This window comes from Staurois parvus, unplaced genomic scaffold (assembly GCF_062004578.1).
Source record: "Staurois parvus isolate SC_StPar_1 unplaced genomic scaffold, SC_StPar_1.0 ptg000234l, whole genome shotgun sequence".
Taxonomy (NCBI): domain Eukaryota; kingdom Metazoa; phylum Chordata; class Amphibia; order Anura; family Ranidae; genus Staurois; species Staurois parvus.
This window is the reverse complement of record NW_028318030.1, coordinates 2,755,539-2,763,389: the sequence shown is the minus strand read 5'-3', so window position 1 is coordinate 2,763,389 and position 7,851 is coordinate 2,755,539. Positions and strand designations below refer to the sequence as shown.

The 7,851-nt window shown below is 49.2% G+C and overlaps 1 pseudogene; it reads left to right on the top strand.

The window, feature by feature from the left end:
* The first annotated feature begins 466 nt into the window (after window positions 1-466).
* On the top strand, window positions 467-3,298 carry LOC149460141 (uncharacterized; annotated as a pseudogene).
* Window positions 3,299-7,851: the final 4,553 nt, after the last annotated feature.

Here is a 7,851-nt window from a genome sequence, read left to right as displayed (position 1 = left end):
GCCTTTACAGCCAATGTCACAAAGGAGATCTGGGGGGCCTTGGGGGTCACACTTGCATTCCACACACCCTATCATCCCCAGAGTAGCGGGAAGGTGGAGCGCCTGAATGGGGTCCTAAAGTCAAGAATGTTAAAAATGGCCCAGGAGGTAGGCGTGGGTTGGCCAGATAGCTTGCCCATTGCTCTTTTCAGTGTTAGATACACACCAAGGGGGAATCATGGGTTGTCTCCCTATGAGATTTTGTTTGGGTCCGCCCCTAGACTTGGAACCTACTATCCCCAACAATTACAATTGCAGTCTGATACATTGACAAAGTATGTAATATCTTTAGCACATGTGTTGACTAATATCCATGCACAAGTTTTTTCCTCCATTCCAGATCCCGAGACAGACACTGGAACACACACTTTGCAACCCGGAGACTGGGTCTTGGTTAAAAAGTTTCTGCAAAAACATTCATTGGAACCCAGATATGATGGTCCCTTCCAGGTACTCCTGGTGACTGCTACCTCGGTGAAACTGGAAGGAAAGAGTCCTTTGATTCACGCCTCCCACTGCAAGAAGGCCGAGCCACCTGAAGATAACTAGGAGCATGATTGCATATACATATATCCTTTTGTATATACTCTGGGGGATGGGAATGGCACAAAGGATGGCAATCACAAGGGAGGGTGGGACGCCCGACCAAAGTGGTCTAATAACTTTCTGGTACAATTCTTCCAACACTCACGTGGCCACTTTCACCTTTGACTACTGTGGTATAGTGTCCTGCCCGTTACCAGTTGGACAGTGTAACATATATCGAAATGCACCAAACTCCAGGAGTATATATATATATATAAATATATATATGTGTGTGTGTTACGGATGATTATTGGGGAGCTGACTGCGCATACTGGGGATCGGTGGGATGGAACACGGTCCTTGATTGGGGATACCGACCACAAAGTGCCCTAAACCATAAAGATAAGAATGGTAAGAGCATAATTGACAGGTTGACCCTACTTAAAACAGGCACGTGTGCAGTGGCTGGACCGACAGGGAGGAATATGCAACTCACTCTTCCCATAGAAAACCCCAGCCCAGGGAATGAGGGACTCTATGTGTTAGGAAAATGGATGGCTGGGAGCAGCACTCAGGGACCAATTGGAAAATTTTGGATAAGGGATATGTATGGGTCAAACCGGTAGGAGCATCTCAAGGACCCAGCCCCCCCACCAAACCCACTTATGCCACTTCTCAACACCTTGAAGGACATGGTAGCAATAGCAAACCCCACATTTGAAGACACCATAGCAGTAGAAACTGGCCTCTCAGATGCCAACCTGTGAATCGATGAAATATAACGCAATTTCCCACAATAAATCTAATTGCTATGTGTGTGGACATGCCAGACCACATCTGGGGACGGTACCACTAGGCCTACCAGACTCAATAGAGGACTGTGTCTTAAGTCTGTATACTAACACCACCACGAGCCAATCCATATGTGAGGACTGGAAGAGACGTTACCCTCTAGTCCGGGGAGACACAAAGCCCCCAGATGGTTTAACCATATATCCAGATAATTATACCTGCTATGCCAATTATGAGGGAAAAGGAAGATCCCTGGGGAATTTCACAGAGGGATTCTGTGCTGTTTATAGTACAGCCCAGTCAAATTTAACCCAGAATCAGGTCATGTCCCTGGGAGATATATTCTGGATCTGTGGGGACCAGAAGATTAGAACCCGGCTGGCAGGGGAATGGAAGGGGGAATGCACCCTTGCCAAGGCCATAATGCCACTGCATATCCTCTCAGATCCAATGCCCAAAGAGGTGTCCAATCCCCTTATGACAAAGAGAAAGAAACGGAATGCCCCAGAAGGGAGCTTTGACCCCCACATCTACATAGATGCAATAGGAGTCCAGAGGGGGGTGCCAGATGAATTTAAAGCCAGAGATCAAGTGGCCGCAGGGTTTGAATCCCTGATCCTCATCATTACCGTAAACAAGAATGTGGACTGGATAAACTACATTTATTATAATCAGCAGCGCTTTGTGAATTATACATGGGACGCCCTGAAGGGAGTAGCAGAACAACTGGAGGCTACCTCCACCATGGCGTTCCAAAATCGTATGACACTTGACATGATGCTAGCTGAAAAGAGAGGGGTTTGCAAAATGATACCTAAGACCATGTCTTGCTGTACATATATACCAGACAATACAGACCCAAATGGGAAAATAACTCTGGCTATCAAAAAGCTAGAAGACCTGTCGAATGAGCTCAAGGCAAACTCAGGCATTACATATCCCTGGGATCAGTGGTTTGGGTGGCTGTGTGGCTGGCAGAAGGCCCTAGCCCAGGTAGGGGTGATTATCCTGGGTATAATCATTCTAATGGCAATAGTTGCCTGTCGTGTGGTCCCTTGCATTAAGAAATTAATTGGGAAGACCGTGGACGAGGTCTCTCCCACCTTTATGAACTATGATGATGTCGAACTTCCCCGAGAAGGAGGGGAATTTTACACTCCCTTACAAACTGTGTCTCCCGATCAGTAATAAGCGTCACAAATCCTTCTCCCTTCCCCCCTTCTATCAGACAGCAACTGACAGGGAAAGACAGTGTCTGATTGTGGCCCTCTCAGTGCGCATTGAGATTCTGGGGATGGACTAGCCACCCAGGAGCTCTATTTGCAACCTAAAAGAGTTCCAAGGGGGGGCCGCCAGACAGCTAGGACATCAGGAAAACACAGGGACAGTTTAATATAAAATAGCCATTTTAAGGGGGGATTGTAATGGATTGTGGTGAACAGTTTGTGATCTGTCAGACAGACAGTAAAATGACAATTTTATAGCCTTGCTTCTCTATGCCTCTTGCTCTTTAAATTCCTTACACTCTTAAGTAGGCAATCAGATATAGGTTAACAGAACGATAATAATTAAGATGGCGCCTTCATCCAGAGTCTCGCCCGAGATGACTCATTAGAAGAAAAAGCACCTTTTGACGTAAACCACCCCATAAAAGGGAATTAGTCACATTTTTTCAACGATGATTGGAAGATCTCAATACGGATGGAAGAACACACAGGAAACTTAGGGGACTTCTCAACCAATTATCGCATATCCTTTGCTTACGTTATAAGACCTATAAATGTTATACTGAGTTCCTCAATAAAGAGGAATTGGGAAGTTGACAAACTGCAAACAGTGTCAGTGTCTTACTTCTGCGTGCACGCATTTCTGCATTAATTAGGCCCACTGGTAGATCACGGTAGATGGTCTGTAAGTGACCACATCCAAAACAAAAGGAAAGGTGGTGATGTCTGTCTCTATGTGAGAAGTGATCTCAGAGCGAGTGTGAAAGAGGACCTAGTTGATGGAGAGTGTGATGAGGTCGAAGCATTATGAGTGGAACTGCACATGAGGGTGCGTACTACAAAGGTAATCATCAGAGTTTGTTATAGGCCACCCAGTGTTAATGAAGAGGTGGATTCTCAGCTCCTTGCACAGATCGAAAGGGCTGCAAGGGCTGGGACAGTTATAATAATAGGGGATTCTAAAGACCCGGAAATTGACTGGAGTAATGGTACTGCAGCAACAGTTAAAGGGCAAAAATTTATAAACCTACTACAGGACAATTTTATGGTAGTTTATAGAGGCCCCAACTAGGAATGATGCTCTGCTGGACCTGGTAATCTCAAACCATGCAGAGCTTATTACTAATGTCCATATAAAAAAAACATCTGGAACATTTTATATGAACATACTAATGTCCATATAAAAGAACAGTGACCGTATGTCAGGAATGGACTCGCCACTGGTGGTGGGACTCACCTGCCTTGTGGGCTGCAGTACCAGTGCTGGCCAGCAGGTGCTCTCAGCAGCCAGAATCTCACTCCTGCAGTCAAGCCATCACCTGAGGCTGATTTCAGGAGGTGTATTTAAGCAGGACCAGGCCTGCAATCAGTGCCTTGGTGTATTGTTCCCATGAGCCCCTGTGCCTGAACCTGATCCTGTCGTCTGCCTGCCTTCCTGATCCCTCTGCCTGCACCGACCTGGGCTATTCCTGACCACTCTTCTGCCTGCTCCTTTGTACCTTGTCTGCCCGATGGTTCCTGACCCGGCCTGCCGGACCACTCCACCTCACCAGCCCTGACTACTCTTGTCTGTGTGCTTGTACTTTCCGTTATCAGTTGGAGGTTTGGTTTTGTTTATATTGTGCGTTTATATTTTTGTTTAGCCTCTAATAAATTATATTGTTTACACCATACTTGAGCCTGCATTTCCCTGTGTTAGCCCACAAACCTCTGGTCATACCTGGAGCCCTGACATTACACCAAGACCAATCCTGACCAGAAGTGGCTGCACAGGGAAGTCATTTTGGCTTGTTGTTGTGAAGGATGCATCCTGAGGAGGTTGTGTACTTGTCGCTGTTAGTCTTAGAAGACAGAGACTATGGCAATCAGATTCTGAAGGAGTATGCCAGGGATCAGCTGCTAGAATGCATACAAGTTGCTCATTCACTAGTAGATCAGGGCACGGAGTTTTCTGAGGTGCAGCCATTGATCCAGGTTTGTGCTGAGTTGGCTCTGTCCTGCACCCCTGAAAGTAGGGATGACTTTTTTCCACCATTTAATGCAGATCAAGTGGAATCACTGGTATGGTTGTTGGAGGATGATCCAGATTGCTTCCTTGAGCATTATGCAGCTTGTCCATCACATGTGCTTGTGGATTGCATAAACGCAGTGCAGTCTTTGGTCAGACAGGCTACGTGTAAGCTAAGCTTTGTTCAACCAGTATTACATACATGGTCAGATTTGTTACACCCAGCCTCAGTAAGCTTGCCAAAACCCAGTCCTGCTTCTAATCTATTTTTTCAAAGCTCTATTCCTTCATTCCCGACAGCACCTCCAGTTCCAGCCCAGTATACTCTGCCATCAACCACATGCCAGTACCCTGTTCCCACTCGCTGCACCTATCCTGCCTTTAACCCTGTAAAGAAGTCCTCTGTAGCAACTGCTCCCTCTTCTGTTCCATCCTCCAGCTCTTCTCTGTCTTCATCTGCTCCATCCGTTTACAGACCTGCATTTACTTACAGTGCTTCAGTAACTAAACCTAAGAAGAAGCAAAAATTCTTTCCAACCAGTACCATCTTGCCAGTATCCAAATCGGTCAGCCTGCCATCTGAGAAACCACCTTCTGTTACCCAGCCTGATGATCCTACCCAGCCTGATGATCCAACCCAGCATGATGACCTGATCCAGCCTGATGACCCGGTGTTCGTGATCCAGCCTGATGACCCAATCCAGCCTGATGACCCGGTGCCCGTGGTCCAGCTTGGCGCCCCGGTGCCCATGGTCCAGCCTGGTGCCCTGGTGCCCATGGTCCAGCCTCATGCCCCTGAGCCCGCTGTCGTGCCAGATGACTCGGTGCCCGCTGTCGTCCCAGATGACTCGGTGCCCGCTGTCGAGCTTGGTGACTTGGTGCCCGCTGACGTGCCAGATGACTCGGAGCCCGCTGTCTAGCTTGGTGACCCGGTGCCCGCTGTTCTGCCAGATGACTCGATGCCTGATATTCTGCCAGATGACTCGGTGCCCGCTGTCGTGCCAGATGACTCAGTGCCCGCTGTCGTGCCAGATGACTCGGTGCCCGCTGTCGAGCTTGGTGACTCGATGCCTGCTGTTCTGCCAGATGACTCGGTGCCCGCTGTTCTGCCAGATGACTCGGTGCCCGCTGTCGTGCCAGATGACTCGGTGCCCGCTATCGTGCCAGGTGACTCGGTGCCCGTTGTCGTGCCAGGTGACTCGGTGCCCGCTGTCGTGCCAGATGACCCGGTGCCCGCTGTCGTGCCAGATGACCCGGTGCCCGCTGTCGTGCCAGATGACTCGGTGCCCGCTGTCATGCCAGATGGCCCGCTGTCGAGCCAGAGGACCCGCTGCCCAGCCTGATGTCCCGGTGCCCGCTGCCCAGCCTGGTGACCCGGTGCCTGCTGCCCAGCCTGATGACCCGGTGCCCGCTGCCCAGCCTGACTTGCCGGTGCCTGCTGCCCAGCCTGACATGCCGGTGCCCGCTGCCCAGCCTGATGTCCCGGTGCCCGCTGCCCAGCCTGACGTGCCGGTGCCCGCTGCCCAGCCTTACGTGCCTCTGTCCGCTGCCCAGCCTGACGTGCCTCTGTCCACTGCCCAGCCTGACGTGCCAGCTCCAGATGCCCAGCCTGCTTCTGGAAATCCTGTGTCCAGCAACCTGCCTTCCTGCGGTCTCCTGCAAAAAGATAGGCCTATCAGCAGGAGACCCAGCCAGTCGCTTGATTCCGGCAGTGGGATGTCCAGCCAGTTACTGGACCCAGGCGGTGGAACATTTGTGCCAGTACGGACTGTTTGGAGCGTCCTGAGGCAGCTCCTTGAGGGGGGGTACTGTCAGGAATGGAAATATTTTATTTTAAGTTTGAGGTCATACATACCAGCAAACCAAAAATGTTTTTCTATAAAAATACAAATAAATAAATAAATAAATATAAACATCAACTTGATTAAAAAACAAGAGAGTCCAGAAGTCCCTGGAAAAGAACTCAACATAAAAGTCCACATAGCCTTTATGTCTCAGAAACCAAAAGAGTCCATACTCTGGAAAAGAAAAAACAGCAATATTTCATGGCCATTTTGGCCGAGAAGAAGCAACCAACAGGATGCTCCAGGCATACAGAGCACCCAAATAGAAACTTATGCATATAAGAGACTTTTATAGCCAAAAGTTAAAGTTACACCCTCAATTTCCATACTACTGCTTCAGACAGCCTCTAAGGCTGAGACATACTATACTTAACAGAACAAACAAACACTTACATACTCAAAAAAAAGGACTAAGAAACTTAGACCTTCAGCTTTTGCAGCCTCTCTTCAAAAGAATCCATACCAGCAAAATCTAGGGGAGTGAAAAGAAGGAAACTAGGGACAGATGCCACCACCCGAGATCAGCAGATAGCAGCTACAGGCCTGATGTTCCTCCACGCCTCCATCCAGGTCTTTCGCCGCCGCCTGCCTTTCTCAAGACCCCGACTTTTCCCTACCTCGCCAAGGATGTCACGCACCACCACCTGGACGGGGAGGACTTTTTGCCAAATGGAAACCTGACACCATGCATTCCAAGTGTAGTATTGGACCACTACGCTGACTAGAAACAAGGTGTCCAAATCAAAACCCTGGCGGCTTTCAAATGCTCCATACACCCACTCTGCATAAGACATGCAGTGTAGAAAGGAGACACCCAGAGCCCCACCCACCTCTTTATATACCTCCACGTTAAAGGGGCACTGAAGCAGAAAGTGGTCCATAGTTTCCACTTCACCCCGACACTCTGACCTCAGACAACCACGGTCATCCAGAGGACGGTACTTCAAGTTACCCCTCACGTAGAGCCTGCCATGGAAGGCGAGCCAGGCCAGGTCCCTAAACTTCAAGGGAATCCGCTCCAGATTTATTAAACGCAAACCCTCCCTCATAATATGGCCTGGGCAATCCTTCAAGGCCAACGGCGCATGGAAAGCAGTTGCCACAATCCTCTCACCCAGGAGTTTCCTACGGAGGGATCTGACCTCCTCCGCCGTCACATGCCACCGCCGAAGCAACTTCAGGCACAGGGCCACATAAGCCGGGAGCTTACCATGCTTGACCCGCAGGCTTCTCACTGGCCCACCACTCTCCCAACTGCTCAAAAAGGGCCTAAACCAGATCTGGAACAGCCCTACCCATGCAGGCGGTCTCTCTGCCAGCACATTACCAAGATTATGTTTGAAGAACATCAGAGAGAAAAACACTATCGGGTTGACCATACCTAGGCCACTCCCCCGCCTGGATAAGTAAGTTACAT